Source organism: Hordeum vulgare, chromosome 5H (assembly GCF_904849725.1).
Source record: "Hordeum vulgare subsp. vulgare chromosome 5H, MorexV3_pseudomolecules_assembly, whole genome shotgun sequence".
NCBI classification, from domain to species: domain Eukaryota; kingdom Viridiplantae; phylum Streptophyta; class Magnoliopsida; order Poales; family Poaceae; genus Hordeum; species Hordeum vulgare.
The window spans coordinates 201,690,848-201,709,536 of NC_058522.1; positions in this window are offsets into that span (position 1 = coordinate 201,690,848).

The window sequence follows — 18,689 nt, forward strand, 5'->3', positions numbered from 1 at the left end:
ATATAGGGGTTGTGGAGTTTAATTGCAGCAAGCCATTGTTGACTCTTGGCTAACCTATACTACGACTACAAGTTCTTTCTTTGACGTGGGATAGCGCACACGAGTCTACATATTCACCAATCAATACACCACTATGGATCCACTCCCGTCTCCCTACGAGAAAGCCATCCATAGCACTCACACTTATCTTGCATATTTTAGAGTATCCATTCCAATTTGTCTATGTACCACGTAATGTTTCCAAGTAGTCCATATCAAAGGACGTGGCTGTTTGAATAGATTAAATCACCCTAAAGGGCTATACTTCTTCACACACGCTCTCACCACTTATCACCATATGCACGTCATGCAACTCGGCAACCTTCAAGCGGAAGCGCTGGCGTGGGTGTCGGCCACGACCGTTAACCACACAAGACCCTAGTCCAGGTTTATCGCCTATTTGAGACTGAACCCGCAAGGAAGTCCGACTGAAGTTTCCTTAACGATCCCAAACGATGTGCGCAGGGTTCCCAAGCCCACCATCCGGGTGCCACTTGGTACACCGTGCCACTATGTATCTACCTAGTGAAGCCTACCCTGTCGGGTAGAGCTAAACACGACCGCCAACACTTTTCCTACAAACACCAAAAACTATATGCAACTCTTGGAAAGAGATCTAGGCGATTAATAAGCCGAGAGAGGTCGAGTTACCAGAGCCCAATGTGTGGTAGTATCTTATCTTGGATAACATACACATAACTCAGTTCTTAAGGATGGTCCCAATGAGACAACCTACCATGTACTCCTACAAGGCCTCTCATCGCTACCTTTACCAAATCGGATTCACACTTTTACCCTCACACTTTAAGACATGAACACAACCATTCTGATTCATCGTCTACATGGATCAGACCCGACACGACTCTAAGCATAACATGCATTGTAAGCATGCATGGATGAGTAAGCACAACAAGGCTCAAGCAGTTGCTACTCATGCTAAGTGGTTTCAACTATTTATTGTGGCACAAACAAGTCATGGAGAGGAATGGGTTCAACTACCAGAACATGTAATAGTTGAATCGTGATTGTCTTAATGCAATAAAAGGGAGCAGAAGTGAGAGAGTAGGATTGTATCGGAATGCTCAAGGGGGGTTGCTTGCCTGACACGTCTGAAGATAGCAATGAGTCTCCATCAATGTCAAGATCACATCGTCGGAACCATGGTCTACCGAGAGGGAACAACACCAGCAAACACAAAAAGAAGGATATTTACTTCACAGAAATGCAACACTATGGTGCATGATCATGTCATGGTAGAATGTGGTTGATTGAGCTAATGCAGATAACATAAGGATTAAATGAATCTAGTTTGAGCCAAAGGTTCAAATTCAAACTCCGTATATGATTATTTAAATGGCATTAATTTGATTTGTCAAAAACAGAGGTCAAAAGTTGTTCTAACATACATGAAAATGCCATAAACATATTCTTTGGATTTTTCTGATAATGTTTCATATATAAATTATTTTCATTGGAGTTACAGTTGAATTTCTATGATTTTTAGAAGTTTTTAGTATTTTCTGAAATTTCCTGATTTGATTTAAACAACAAAAGTTTTATTGCATTAGCACTACGTGAGCATGACGTGAGCAGGTCAACTGACCTGGTCAAAGTCAAACCTGACGTGTGGGGTCCACACGTCAATGGCTCAGCTTTAACTAAAAGGTTTAGTTTTAAATTGGGGCTTTATTAGTCCGAAGGGTCCACACGTCAGTGACTTATGTTACTAATATAAATTAACTAATTCAATTAATCGCTTAACTTAATTAATCCAGGTGCTGGTCCCACGTGTCTGTGGCTCAGGGGAGTCAAACCCTTGGTCAAAAGGGTCGTAACCATCGGCGGCTCAACGCCGGTGACACCAGACACGACGGAGCTCGTTGGAAAACCGCTAGGGCTATCCATTTGAGACGCGGGGAGGTGCTACGGGTAGCTGAGGCTCAACTGCATCAAGAGAAGGAGGAGGTGGACCAAATGGTCGCCGGAATCCACGCCGGTGACGAGGTCAGCGGCGGCAGCGGACCGGACATGGCCAGGCACGGGGTCGCGGGCACAAGCAAGCTGGCCAAGGGGCTCTACGACATCTACGGAGCTCCAGGAGCTCATTCCCAAGCTCGAGCATGTTGTTAGAGGACCACGACGATGGTGGCTACATGGCTGGCGTCGAGGAGCTTCGGGCTCCGGCGGCTAGGGTGGTTAGAGGAGGCAGGCTCGACGGGGATAGGGGGAAAATAAAGAGGAGCTCATGGCGGACGGAAAGATGGGCTCAGCTCGGTCGGGGAGGCATCGGAGGCGACGAATTTGACGCCGACGGCTCTCGGATCCAAGGCGAAGGCGAGCTCGAGGAGGGGGAGAGAGTCCAGAAAAGGAGGGAATGGAAGGAGGCAGCTCCATGGTGTCTCCTCGCGTGTAGATAGGCTCGGGGCAACGCGCGCCAACGTGAAGCAGGAGGTGGCCGCGGTCGCTGTGCTGCTGCCACACAGCTGCTTGGGGAAGACGAAGACCAGGGGAGGCGCTGGTGGGCTGGGCTGGGCCAGGTAAGCGCCAGGTAATATGTTTTTGTTTATTATGTTTTCTTTTATTTCTATTCTATTTTCTAACTTTTGTGTTTGATTTTAATTAAATATCAAACCATTTTGTAAAACCCTAAAATACTATTATGTGACATAAAATAAGTATCCAATGCCACACAATTATTTTCAGAATTTACGAAACTATATTCTATCTATAGAAAATATAATTCCACTCAAAATAATTGTTTGATTGAAACAAAAGTCCAAAATAAAATGTTTCTGTGATGAAAGATTTTGGTTGGCATTTTTATCGCAATCCAATATTTTGTTCGAAAATCAGGAACATTTCCATTTATCAATTTGAAGCAATTTTTATGTTTCTTGTTTGAAAAAAATTTAAATGATGAGGCTTGATCACTCCTCATTTCATTTTCAAAATAAAAAAATAGAAATGCATGCATGAAATGCAATGACATCAAGTATAGATCTGGGGCTGTGACAGGCATTCTTTGAAGTAGTTTGTGTTGGATTGAACATGATGAATCTAAAATTGTATGATGCATCTCGTATAATCAAGCTGATGGGTACTTGTGGTGACATTGGAGTATCTAGGTGACATTAGGTTTTGATTGATGTGTATCTTAAGGTGTTATTTTAGTATGAACTTTAGGGCTGTTCATGACACTTATTGGAGTATCTAGTATGAACTTTAGGGCTGCTCATAAGATTGGTCGGAAAAGATAATTTTGAGGTGGTTTTGTACCCTACAATAATTTCTTTGTCTGTTCTCCTCTATTTGTGACTTTGGAGTGAAATCTTTGTCACACGTGAGGGATTTATATGTGATTCAACTATGCAGTATTGTTGAGAGAACTTGCACTAGTGAAAGTATTAACCCTTGGCCTTATTTTTAAGCATTGCAATACTATTTGTGCTCACTTTTATCATTACTTACCCTGCTGTTTTTATATTTTCAGATTACAAAAACCTATATCTACCGTCCATATTACACTTGTATCACCATCTCTTCGGCTAACTAGTGCACCTATACATTTTTCCATGGTATTGGGTGTGTTGGGGACACAAGAGATTTCTTGTATTTTATTGTAGGGTTGTTTGAGAGAGACCATCTTCATCCTACACCACCCATGGATTGATAAACCTTAGGTCATCCACTTGAGGGAAATTTCCTACTGTCCTACAAAAATTTGTGCTTGGAGGCTGAACACGAGTCTACAAGAAGAAGCTTGCATAGTAGACATCAATCTCTTTTCTAGCACGATTGACGGGGAGGTTAGGTAAGCGACACTCATATCCCATCAACAAAGCTCTTTTCTGGCGTCGTTGCTTGGGAGGTGAGTGCTTGAATGTATATGTTTAGATCTTGCAACTAAATCTTTTAGTTTCTTGTTTTTCACTAGTTTGGTTTTATAATAAAAAACTACAAAAAAATGGAATTGAGGTTGCCTCATATGCTTCATCTTTTCAATGTGTTTCGCGAAAATGATGGAAAGGAAAATTGTCCTCAAGTGTGAGAACAAGAGGTTATTAAAATGTTTGGCACTAAATCTTTGTATGATGAGCATGCTTGCATTGTTGTTAGTATGAATCCTGTGAATATTCACGCGCTAACGATATGCAAAGCCACAAGCTTGGGGATGCTATGTTTGATGAAGATCATATGTTTAGTCCCCCAAGTTTTGATGAGAAACTTTATTATGATGAAAGCATGCATCCTATTTATGATGATTATTGTGATGACATGTATGCTATAAAGAATAATGATAACCATGAAACTTGTCATCATGATTTTAATTTTCAGTTGTATTATGCTTCACATGATAGTTATTTTGTTGAGTTTGCTACCACTACTATTGATGTGAATAAATTTCTTATGTTGCGAGTAGTAAAATATCTATGCTTGTAGATCATGAAAAGAATGCTTTATGCGCTGGTTATATTGTGGAATTCCTTCATGATGCTACTGAAAATTATTAGGAGGGAGGAACATATGCTTGTAGGAACATATGCTTCATGATGCTAAAGTTTTGAATTTATGCTTGTTTTTCCTTTTTATGCTAGTTGATTCTTGCTCCCATAAATTGTTTGTTCACAAAATCCCTATGCATAGGAAGTGCATTAGACTTAAATGTGCTTGTCATGAGATTCATGATGCTCTTTTCCATGTTATAATTATTATTCCCATGTGAGCATCATTGAAATCATCATGCCTAGCTAAAAGGCTTTAAAGAAAAGCGCTTTTTGGGAGACAACGCAACACTTTTACTTTCTATTTTGATGTGTTCACATGAGTAAGACACTGTAGATGTGTTCACATGAGTAAGCCACTGTAGTAATCATGTTGATAGCTTTTGTTTCAATAAAGTGCCAAGTAAATCCTTTGGGATAGTGTGGATGATTGTTGACTTGTTTGTGTGTAAAAACAGAAACATTTGCTCTGAGTCCAGGAATTTTGTCAATTCACTAGGAGGTGCTTTTTATATGAATTTTTTACGCATGATTGATATACAAATTGCCTGGATTATCCTAAATTTTCAGAAATTTAAAAGACAGGGAAGTATGGTTACACTACAGATCTTCACAGACTGTTCTGTTTTTGACAGATTCTATTTTGCTTGCGTAGTTTGCTTGTTTTAGTGTTCCCATAGCTTATATGAAGTGATATAAATTATGGGAATATTATAATACAGCAGGTATCATGAGGGAACAATTATGAATCTTGTCTTGACAGTACCTAAGTGAATGATCATTATGTATTATAATAAGTCCGTTAAGTTTTGTCTGATTGAAGTTTTCAAGTTTTGGGTGAGACACCGATATGAGGATAATAAGGAGTGACAAGAACCAAAGCTTGGGGATTCCCAAGGGACCCCAAGGTAATATCCAAAGAAGACTCAAGTGCCTAAGCTTGGGGATGCCCCGAAAGGCATCCTCTCTTTCGTCTTCAACATTACCTGTATATCTTACTTGGAGCTATATTTTTCTTCGTCACACAATATGATTTTTCCTTGTATCATCATTTTATTTTGTTGTTCTCTGTTATATACTATTTATAATCTTGTTCTCCAATAAAAAGTTCCAAGAATTGCATTTAGAATTCTTGAATTTCATGTGTGATGTGTGTTGTACAAAAACAGAAACTTCTCTTGTAATATTTTAATTATGATATTTTACTAGAATGTGGAAAGTTTCTAAACTTTTAACACAGTACTTTAATACAAATTCTTTAGCTTCTCCTAAATTTTCAAAATTTTGTCAGTTACACAAGTACACTGGTTTAACAAATTGCTACAAACTGTTTTTTAGACAGATTGTTGTCATAGTTTTGTTATCTACTTATCCTATAGTTTCCATAGCCTATATTGGTAGATATAAATTGTGCAAATGTTAGTAAATAGTAGATGATATTTGAAAATTATGGTGTAACTTGTCTTGGCAGTACATAAAGAGTTGATTTATTATTATGTGCATTAACCTATCTCATGAGTTCTTTTCAAGTTTTGTGTGGATGAAGTTTTTGAGAATAGGTGAAACTGGGATATGAGTGGATTGAATGAGATACAAAAGCTCAAGTCTGGGGATGCCCAAGGCACACCAAGTAAATATTTCAAGAACTCTCAAGCACCTAAGCATGGGGATGCTACGCATCCCACCCCTCTTCATCAACAATTATCGGTTACCCTATGTTGAGCCCAAATTTTTTATTCGTTCGCATGATGCATCCTATTCTGGGAGTGCTATTTTTATTTTCCTTGATCTTTAAATAAAATACTCAGATCTGAAAATCTTTATTGAGATACAGATAGAAAGTCCTCACATAGCTACTTGATTGTTTGACTACTCATTGATCTTCACTTAAATATTTTGGAGTAGTTTTGTCATTTACTCTCGTGCTTCACTTAAATCCTACGAGTAAATGGTTGAATGAATTGAATATCATAAATCTCATGTTATATATGTTTTATATGCTTATCCCTTGGGGAGTAATGACTTCACATATAAGAAGTATAGCTAGTAAAATTTATTGAAAGTTAGCAAACACCGCATTGGTCACTTGAACAATTCATGAAAGAATATTGAAGGAAGAGAGATTTCACATATAAATATACTATCTTGGAAATATTATATGATTGTGAATAGCCGTTAAATATTTTCATACTTGAGCAAATTAGTTCAAGTTGGTCAAGGATGACAATGTAATGAGTTATGCTTGGGTATATTCGTATAGAAGTTATATTGTTATGGATCCTCCAACATGTGGTGCTTGCTACTACCTCATACTAGCCAAAACTTCCGCACCAAGTAGAAGTACTACTTGTGCATCCAAACATCCTTAAACCCAAAGTTGTTCCATATGAGTCCACCATACCTATGTATATGCGGTATTTACCCGCCTTTCCAAGTACATTTTCATGTGTCAAACTCTAAACCTTCAAAAATATTCTATTCTGTATGCCCGAATCGCTAAATATAGTGACTAGGGGCTGTCAGTATCTTCCATGCTAGGTGAGTTATTCTCACGGTATGTGTTGATTCACTATCATTCACGAGAAAGTGGCTGGAATTTGGGATGCCCAGTCCCATGCTCAAAAATATCAAATCAAATTATAATGAAACAAAACTCCCCGCGGATTGTTGTTTGTATGGATGGTACCCGTGCATTTGGCTCGCCGTGGAGTGTGATTGATTGGTGGACTGGGAGAAAAAACTTTACCATTCTGTTTGAGAACCACCTATAATGTATCTAGCATGTTGATAATGAAAGCATACCGCTCAAAATTATTATCCGTCTCTGTTTGAAAAGCTTGACATGTGCCACCTCAGCAATTAAATGCTTCCCTTTGCGAAGGGCCTATCTTTAACTTTCTAGTACTTACCTTTATGCAAGAGTCATGGTGATCTTCACCGTTTCCTATATTTCGCCTTTTTCTCTTGGCAAGCATCATGTGGTGGGGAGACATCCAAGCATATATGGCCATTCAAATATATTTGATAATGAATTATTATTGTTGAGAATTATCTATATGATAAATAAATTGGGAGGCAAAACTTTAAGCACCCATCTTTCTCTGTGTTCGGCGGATGCCATTTGCTCTAAATATATGCTCTAAGTGTTAGCAATCTTGGAAGACTATATGATAGTTTAGTATGTGGAATTTGTTAAATCAAATGTTCTTACATAGACCCTTCATGGAAATAAGATGAATTGCAATTGTTTGGTGACTGAAAGCATAGTTTGTTAGTTTTCAAGAAACTTTACGGTCTATACTTTAACATGTGAAGAGCTTGTTACTTGATCATGAGAAGTTTTATGTGATGAGCTACTGTTTATGGTATATAATGATGCTATAAAAATGTGACTGAAATTTTCATTGATCAAACTTGTGCACTTGATAGCTTTCACACTTCATAAATAATTTCTTTTATCATTTACCTACTCGAGGACGAGCAATAATTAAGCTTGGGGATGCTGATTCGTCACCAACGTGTCTATAATTTATGAAGTATTCATGCCATGTTTACAATAAATTTATGTGATTTTGGTATTATTTTTTTGGAACTAACGCGGACTAGCGTTGTTTCCAGCAGAACTACAATGGTGTTGTTTTTGTGCAGAAATAAAATTTCTCTGAATGGGCTCAAAATTTACGGAGAATATTTTTGGAAAATATAAAAAATGCTAGAGCAAAAAGATATCGGAGAGGACTCCAGAGGCAGTCACAAGCCTAGGCGGCGTGCCTCCCCACCCTAGGGCGTGCCCCCTGGCTCGTGGGTCTCTCGGGAGTCCCCTTGACGTGAGGCCGACGCCAAAAATTCCTATAAATCCTAAAACCCTGAGAAAGAAACCGAGATTAGGAGTTCCACCGCCGCGAGCCTCGAAAGCCACGAAAAACCAATCTGGAGCCCATTCTCACACCCTGTCGGAGGGGGAAACCATCATTGGAGGCCATCTTCATCATCCCGACAGTCTCCATGACGAGGAGGGAGTAGTTCAGCCTCGGGGCTGAGGGTATCACTACTGGAATTCAGTAATTTGCCGTCAGCCCCTTCTTTGCCGTCAACTAGCGGACGGCAAAGACCCTATTTGCCGTCAGTCACCAGAAAACAAGCGGCAAAGAGCAGACGGATGGCAAAGATACTCTTTGCCATAAGTCTTGTCTTTGTCGTCTACTGGCGGACGACAAAGAGGAGGAGGGCAGACGGCAAAGAGTCCACCGCACACCCCCTCCCACCCCATAACGGGCGCTCCCTTGGCCGTCTGCCCTCCTTCTCTTTGCCGTCGGGGGGCGGACGGCAAAGCGAGCCCCCCTAACGGCCGTCTCCCCACACCGTCCCCCCTATCTCCTGCTCTTTGCCATCGGGGGGTGGACGGCAAAGAGAGCCCCCCCTAACGGCCGTCTCCCTCTCCCTCTCACTCTCACTGGCGAGTCTACTCCTCTCCGACAGTTCTCTCAGCCGCTCGTCCCCCTCCCGCCGGCCGCCTCCCCTTCCGCCGACCGCCTCCTCCCCCGCCCCCTACTCCCCTCCCGCGGCACCCCTCCTCCCAGCCCGCCGGCCGCCTCCCCTCTCGCCCCTCCTCCTCACGGCCTCCTCCCAGCGCCCTCCTCCCCGCGCCCGCCCGCGGCACACCTCCCCCCCGCCCGCCAGCCGCCTCCCCCCCCGCCGGTCGCCTCCCCTCCCGCCCCCTCCTCCCCGCGCCCTCCTCCCCACACCCTCCTCCCTGCCCGCCGGCCGCCTCCACTCCCGCCTGCCGGCCGCCTCCCCTCCCGCCCGCCGGCCGCCTCCCCTCCCGGCAGCCGGCCGCCTCCCCTCCTTTCCCTCCTCCCCGCCCCCTCCTCCCCGGCTGCCCACCGCCCATAAGTGAGTTTTTTATTTAATTAGATTTAGTTATTTGATTTAGTGGTAGTTTAGTTATTTGTTTTAGTTGAATAGTAGATTTAGTCCTAGGTTTAGTTAATTAGTGCTAGGTTATTTGTTATTTGTTAATTTAGAGGTAGATTCTATTTTGTTAATTAGTGGTAGATTCTTTTATAGTTAAAGATTGGTAGATTGTGTTTTTGTTATTTTTTTGGATGTTTAGTGCTATATAGGTTTAGTGATAGGTTTAGTGATAGGTATAGATTCTACATAGTCATAATTGAAATAAGTAGAAAAAGATGAAGAATAAAAAAGGAATAAGTAGATAAGGGAAGAAGAATAAGAATAAGAGGAGGTGGAGGAGGAGGAGGATAAAAATGAGAAGAAGAAGAAGAATAAAAAGAGGAGAGAGGAGAAGAATAAAGAAGACGAAAAAGGAAAAGAAGGAAGAAGAAGAAGAAGAAGAAGAAGAGGGAAATGGAAAAGAAGGAAGAAGAAGAAGAAGAAGAAGAAGAAGAAGAAAAGGAAGGAAGTAAGAAGAAGAAGAAGAAAAGGAAGAGGAGGAACAAAAACAAGATGAAGAAGAAGAAAATGACACCCTGACACCTCGACAACTCGACACGATGCCCGAAACCCCGACACGACATCCTGATGACACCCTGGCAGAATACGCCGCCCCTGACGCCACTGACCCCCAACCCTCGACCTCCGACACCTCTTGGGCCTCTTGTTGAACGAAAATTCCCCCGATCACCGACCCCTGACGCCACTGACCCTGGACCCCCGACGACACTGACCCCCGACCACCGACACCACTAACCCCCGAACCCCGACGCCACCGACACCTGACACCATCGACCCTCGACGGCATTGAGTCCCGACGCCACTAACCCCCGACCCCCGACAACTCTTCTGCCTCCGGTTGAACGAGAAGGTGCTTTTCGGCCTTCCACAAACCGACGGGGTCATAGTTTTGTAAATTATGAGTTAGGTCACATATTTTCCGATTATGTTAATTATAAAAACATCGTATTTGTGTTGATCGTGCGGATTTCAATGTGCAGTTGTTCGACGACCTCCACGTGCGTTGGACGAGCTCCGCCCTTGCATTTGTTGGTGAGCATAAATGACTTCTCCTCCTACCCCCTTAATTTGCTCTGTCCCGGTCTTCGTGCCGATGAAACTTGCTAGCTATAGGTTTCTTCAATCATGAGTATGCGTGACTAGTATGTGCCACCCGTTCGAAAGGGCGACATCAATAAATATGCATTTCTTTGCATATTTATGACCGCCATCCTTTTGAATTGTCCAACATTATCCATGGACAGCCCGAGTATGTGTAGATTGGGTTTGTTTTCCCGTATGCTGTGCTCCGGATCCGATGCGGAATTTCGTCAGTGCCTCCCCTGTTGTTCTCGGGATACACATCCTCTCTGCTTATTGCCGAGACGTGTATCAGGAGAACAGCGGGGAGGTGCTGCCGAAATTCTGCGTCGCATCTGGAGCAGAGCATGGGAAAACGAACCCAATCTACACATACTCGGGTGGGATTAGGACTTATCTTTACCTATTAGCGTGCAGGTTGCATGGACGTAATAAAAATGACAAACTTGATTAGCGTATGAATATAGATGATGAATTATATATTTATTTCTTGTGACCCCATAGGTAGCTAGGTAACATGAGTGATCGTGCTTGGATGTACACTAGTCACCCTAGTCAGAAAGACATGACCCATGAATGGTTAACAAAAACCAGGGGGTTTGTGAGAGGCGCATTTGCAAATGGCGAGCAAAAAACATGGTGCCCCTGTCCCTACTGCGACAACTAGAAAAAGCAGACATAGTTTGAAATGGGTAAACACCTGCAGAAGTGGGGTTTTACGCCTAATTATACTGTGTGTACTTTTCATGGTGAGTCTGACCAACGTGCCAGAGCTGAGGTGATTCATCGTCGCACCGACGAGCATGGTACCGGGATTGAAGACATGGTGCAAGACTTTGATGATGCTCGGGATTCGGATGATGAGATGGAGGAATCTACAAAGGCCTTCTATGAAATGTTGGAGTCTTCAAAAAGTCCTCTCCACGAGCATATTGAGCTTTGTCAGCTGGATGCCATCGTGCAAGTAATGGCTCTAAAGGCTCAATTGAACCTAGGCAGAGAATGCTACGACGCGATGACGACGATATTTGGATGCTTTCTACCCAAAGGCCATGTACTGCCTGCAAACCTGTACCAGTCAGAGAAAATCCTCCATGTACTTAAGATGCCCTATGAGAAGATACATGCCTGTGAGAATGGATGTGCCTTATTTAGGCTTGAGTATGCGGCCTTGAACTATTGCCCCATTTGCAATTCTTCCAGGTATATTGTGGTAGACAACGGCATGAGTGAGAAGAATCAGACCAAAATCCCCATTAGTGTTCTTCGGTATCTGCCAATCGTACCAAGACTTCAACGTCTTTTCATGGTCGAAGAGACGGCCAGACAGATGACATGGCACAAATTGGGCAAAAGAACCGAACTAGATGCGGATGGAAACAAGATGCTGGTACACACTCCAGATGGTTTTGCGTGGAGGCACTTCGATGCATTACGTAAGGATAAATCGGAAGATCCAAGGCAACCTAGAGTTGCCATCAGCACGGATGGGTTCAATGTGTATGGTATGATGGCATCACAATACATTTGTTGGCATGTATTTGTCATTCCACTAAATTTTCCACCCGGAGAGATTATGAAAAGAAAGAACATTTTCCTGACGTTGATAATTCCAGGGCCCAACTATCTGGGGAAGAATATGAATGTGTACATGTAGCCGCTTAAGGATGAGTTGCAAGAAGCCTAGGATAATGGGATCAAGACCTACGACGCGGCTACCAAAACAAATTTCAAAATGCATGTGTGGTACATGTACTCGACGCATGATTATCCGGCGTGTGCGCTATTCGCTGGCTGGTATGTGCATGGAAGGTTCCCGTGCACCACATGCAAGGCAGCTCTTCAGTTCCGTTGGCTGCAGGCTGGTCGCAAGTATTCTTGCTTCGACATGCATAGACAATTCCTGGATCCTGACCATAAGTTCAGAAAAGACAAGAAGAATTTCATGAAAGGTAGAGTTGTCAAAAACACTGCAGCAGCTGCGTTGACAGGCCAACAGACCCTTGATTAGTTAAACGCTCTCGAACCTGATCCTTTCCGTCCAGGATACTTCAAGGGGTATAATATGGAACACGCCTGGACTCACAAGTCATGCTTATGGGATCTGCCGTACTTCAAACACCTCCTTTGCCCACACAACATTGATGTGATGCACACTGAAAAGAATATTGCAGAGGCCATTTTTGGTACATTGTTCGGCATAGAGGGGAAGTCAAAAGATAATCCTAAGGCTAGAATCGACCTGGAGGCTCTATGTGATAGACCGTTGTAAAATTTGCGACGACGGAAAGGAAAGCAAAGCATAGGGAAGCCAAAGGCATGGTTCAATCTTGAAAGGCCAGCTACGAGGGAAATGCTATTGTGGGTGAAAATGGGGTTGATGTTCCCTGATGGGTATGCTGTGAATCTTAAGAGGGGAGCGAGTCTTGAGGAATTGAAAATATTTGGGCTCAAGAGTCATGATTGGCACATATGGATTGAGCGGGTAATGTCGGTGATGTTGCATTGCTTTATCCCTGAGGATGTATGGCTAGTACTGGCAGAGCTGAGCTATTTCTTCCGTTCTCATTGTGCGAAAGAACTATCGCCTAGCGTGCTAGATGAAATGGAATAGTTGGCACCGGACTTGATATGCAAATTAGAAAAGTTCTTTCCACCGGGCTTCTTTAATCCAATGCAACATTTGATTTTGCATCTCCCAACCAAGGCAAGAATGGGGGGGCCCGTTCAAAATCGATGGTGCTACTCAACTGAGAGGATGCAGAAGACGCTTCGAGCTAAGTGTAAAAATAAACGTAGAATTGAAGCATCGATGGCCGAGGCATTCATTACTGAGGAGGCGGCAAACTTCGTGACAGCACACTACGAAGCCAAAAATCATCGTTTGCATAACCCGAAGCCTCGGTACAATGATGGCGATCCAAAAAAAGTTCGATCCAACCTCAGCCTATTCAAAGGTAAGCTCGCACCATCCGGTGCTTCGAAAGCGAAATCGTTGGATGTCGAAGAATGGCGGACCATTTCTTTGTATATCTTCACCAACCTAACAAAAGTGCGGCCGTACATCGAGTAAGTTCTCGGTAATTTATTGTTCCGCAACTTCTAATTGCTATGAACTACTCTTATTCCCGGATATTTGATATAGTCGATACGTCACCGAATTCTCGGATGGAGCGGTCATCGAAAAGGATTCCGTCAAAAAGTATGAGCTTCTCGCAAAGCATGGAGGCTACCATCCCGGTTTCATCTCTTGGTTCAAACAAAGGGTAATTAATTACCATTAAGGGCCCATTTGATTTCTTTGTCTAATTTGCGGCTAATGCATCCATTCTTTCGTATTAAACTTGTAGGCTGATGCAGAGTCTATGGACGACGAGTTGAGACAAGTCACTAATGGTTTTGACAATAAGGTCCGTTCATTTGACAAATACAACATCAACGGGTATCACTTTCGTACCTTTGGCAAAGAGCTATCTATGCCCGACCTAAAGACTACAAATTATTCTGTCTCTGCTATCGGCGAAGGAGACACCGAGTATTATGGAAGAGTTGAAGCAATTTATGAACTTCTATTCTATGGTGAAAACCCACCGACCGTCGTAATCTTCAAATGTTATTGGTTTGAGCCCGGGGAGACTAGAAGGACTCATGAACATATAGGACTAGTCGAAATCAACCAAAACACCCACTTGGATGTTCCCGATGTCTATATTACGGCTCAACAGGCGACACAAGTTTTCTATCTACCGTGGGCCTGCCAAACTGATCCAAATCTCAAAGGTTGGGATGTCATTTATGAAGTGCCACCACATTTTAGACCACCTACCCTCAATGAAGAGGATTACGAACCTCACATTAACCCAGACACATATGAAGGAGAATTCTTCCAAGAAACGTTTCAAGAACCGCTCTACTTCACCCCAGAACATTGAAGTAGACAGCGATAGTGAATCCGTCTTAACCCCTGAGCCCGAACAGGAAGAGCTCAAAGAAGAAGAGGTTACTGCTGCGGATGACCTGTCACTTCTTGACCGATTACATAACGGTGGCCTTCCACATGTTCTTCGTGATAGTGATGATGATGATGCATTCATTGATGATAGTGATGATCATGATGCATTTATTGACCACGAAGCATATATAGACGAGCACGATTGTTATTAGTTCATGTCAGGTATTCAACTATTATACTATATATAAATTTTGAGTTCATGTTAGGTATTCAATTTTTATTAGTCATGTTGGTATTTATGACGATGATACACTTAAATTATATACATTTTATTACTCATGTTGGTATTTATGTTGTACTAATTTCATTTACTCTTTGTCATGACAGGTATTGAAAGATGGTGGGAAAGGGTCAAAAGCACTCTGCGGCTCCTTCTTCGTCGGCGGGTGATGGGATGGGTACTTCCGTTCCTGCCTCGCCTCTTCGAAGAGCGTTGCTCTCTACTCTGCAAGGAGCGCCCCCCGTGAGAGGAGGTCGACCCCCCGCGAAGCCGAGAGGTACTAAAGGTACACGTAGTATTCTTGTTGTTATTTATGTTGTATGCATTTTGGTATTTACATACATTTTATTACTCATGTTGGTATTTATGTTGTACTAAACGCACACGTGGCCGCGGGAGAGGTATGGCGGTGGCTGCCACGCCTTCTGAGGTGGCGGCTACACGGTGTCCGCCACCACCCCAAGCTGATTCACCCGAGCACATGACTTCTAGGGTGGATTCGTCTGAGGTGGAGGCTACACGGTCTCCGGTTCACGAGCCTCGGGTCGACGAGCCTCAGGTTGACGAGCCTTGGACCCACGAGACTCGTGTCCGAGAGGCTTCATTCCAGGCGACTCCAGAGCAAAGCAGGGATGAGGGTACGTCCCAAGAGACCTAGTGGGATACCTGGGCTGAGCCAAGTGGCCATGCTGGTAGCGACGAGGAGCTAGGTGAGGGGGCTACCGTCTACCAGCGTGGTAGTTCGGGGCTCCCGCTCGTGCCGGCGACCCCCGAGCAGAGGTGGTCGATTAGGCAAATGGGGACAAGTAAGTTAATTTACTCTTATTTAACCTTTTGCCTTTGCGTTTTCTCAAATATCTAATGTTTTGGCTTTAATTTGTCATAGTGTAGGGGTTGGATTGTTGCCAAGGGTGTCCGCAAGCCCGACAGTGTCCTTGGTGTGCTTTGCCGTAAAAACTTCCCAGGGTTTGTTACGTTGCCCAGTCGGGAGCGAGAGGTAGGAAAGATCTCGGAGCACTACTAGGTGCCCCGGCCCCGCCGGAGGTGGAGATCGACGGTGTTTTGTGCAACACGAGGGCGGACATGGTGATCCGAAAGTTCTGGGTACGTAATTTCTCCTTCACACAATTATAAATCAACCATAGCTATTTATTGTACTAATTGGTGTTGTCTCGTTTGTAGACCTACTACAGGTTTGAGGAGGGATACGAGGAGGACACGACAAAGGTTATCGAAACCGAATGTCGCCGCCTATTTCAAAACTTTCGGCACAAGGCTCGGGTGCAGGCTGTTCGAGACTACTATGCCACGTGGCGTCTTAGGATTGACAAGGCGAAGTGACGTGATGCTAAGATGGAGAAGGAGCATTACATGAAGGTAATTACATATTATTAAGGCTTTGTAGTTAGTTTCCTTGATTTGGTTCTTACACGCTCAAATTTCTCTTTATTAACTTAGGTGCCCCCGAGATGGTGTGTGGATAAGATGGATTGTTGGGAGGCCTTGGTGGATCAGTGGTGCTACGAAACGTGGGAGGCCAGCCACAACAACGCCCAGGAGAGGCGTGGCAAAATGGTTGGTGTGCCACACCATCAAGGGAGCGTCAACTTAATCCAATTTGCCGAGAACTGGGTATGTGGTTTGCTTCATGCCTCATGTAATTCATTCTTAATGCTATCTTGAGCCCTTTACTAATACAATTTTCCCGTCTCTCTCTTTTAGGCGCGTCACAATAAGACGGAGGTGCCACAGATGTACGACCTGTATGCGATGTCTGACCTCGAGCATCCAGAAAACTTCACCAACATATCCTCCCACCACAAGCTCGTGAAGTACAGAGATCACGTGAAGGCGAGGAAAGGGGAGGACTTTAACCCGAGCGAGGGGCCTATTGATCCAGAGCTGGTGATGATAGCTGGCAACGGGAGGCCCCATGGCTCGATCGCCATTCGAGACGGCCTTATACGTTGTCCTAGCAATCTCCGGCAGATAAAGGCACGCCAAACGAGCTCTTGTTCGGAGATAACACGCCGTCCACGGCGAGTCGAGCTCGCCATCGAGGTTAGTTTAATGGACTCAACTTTCTTTCCGCATTATGTTGTGCGTTGGAACCAATATGATTACATTGCTAACAATGAGTTGTGTTGCAGGCTGTGATTCAGAAAGAGAGAGAGGCAATGCAGGCGGCTATGGCGGAGAAGGATAAGGAAATTAGGGAGCTGGAGGAGAGGACGACTGCATTGGTGAAGGCAGAGAGGGCACGGAATGATGCGTCTAACAGGGCCATATACGAGCTCTTTGTGGTAAGTTTCTTCTTCATGTTATTTCAAATCTTGCATTTGAATGTCCATTTCATTAATAAATAAAAAGGTTGACTTGTCGAAACCAAATGTACAGTCTATGTGCGAGAAGAGCGGCCAAGTCCCTCCGCTGATGCCAGTCATTAACGTGGAGGGGACGGTGAGTTTGATTTCAGTGCAGTGATCGTAAGAGTGTCCTCATGCTAACTACACATTGCAAACGATGTTTGGTGCAGGATATCTCCCGAAACGCATCGCACGACCCTTCTACAGTCGAGCCTTCTCCAGGGCAGCCTTCTCCAGGTGAAACAAGCCAGAGCCACCGTATGTTATTTCTAGTGTTTTAATAACAAATAGCTAGACTTCCATCTAAATGACATAATTAGCTTAGTTAGCTCCAAAATTGCTATATTGGCTAATTATCCTACGAAATGACATAATTAGCTTAGTTAGCTCCAAAATGACCTATTTAATAAAAATGACCTATAGTTAGCTAAGTTCTCTCATAAATGACATAATAAGGCTTACGTAGGTGCAAGATGACCTATTCCCCCTAACTTAGGTATTAAATGGCCTATAATTAGCCTAGCTAGATCCAAAATGGCTTAATAAGCATACTTTGCTCCGGAATGACCTATTTTATCCAAGTTAGCTCCGAAACGACCTTTAGTTAGCTAGGGTTCCACCTAAATGACATAATTAGCTTAGTTAGCTCCTAAATGATCTATTTAATAAAACATGACCTATACTAAGCTAATTATCCTCGAAATGACATAATTAGCTCCAAAAAGGTATTCTTAGCCAATTTAGCCCGAAGAAGGGGACAAGAGGAGAAGAAAGAGGAAAAATGGAAGGAAGGAAGAAGAAGAAGAAGAGAAAAAGAAGAAGAGAAGAAGGAGAATAAGGAGGAGAAGAAGGAGAAGGAGCTCCTCCTTCTCCTTCTTCTTCCTCCTTCTTCCTCCTTATCCTTCTCCTTCTTGTTTTCTTCTTCTTCTCCTCTTCCTTCTCCTTCTCCTCCACCACCTCCTCCTCCTCCTCCCCCTCCTTCTTTTACTTCTTCTTCACTTTCTCTTCTTCTACGTAGCTTAGACTCATCCAAGAATGGCTAAATTGGCTAATTATCCTACGAAATGACATAATTAGCTTAATTAGCTCCAAAATGACCTATTTAATAAGAAATGACCTATAGTTAGCTAAGTTCTCTCATAAATGACATAATAAGTTTTACGTAGCTGCAAGATGACCTATTCCCCCTAACTTAGGCATTAAATGGCCTATAATTAGCCTAGCTAGATCCAAAATGGCTTAATAAGCATAGTTTGCTCCGAATGACCTATTTTACCCAAGTTAGCTCCGAAACGACCTAAAGTTAGCTAGGGTTCCACCTAAATGACAAAATTAGCTTAGTTAGCTCCTAAATGGTCTACTTAATAAAACATGACCTATACTAAGCTAATTATCCTCAAAATGACATAATTAGCTCCAAAAAGGCATTCTTAGCCAATTTAGCCCGAAGAAGGGGACAAGAGGAGAAGAGAGAGGAAAAATGAAAGGAAGGAAGA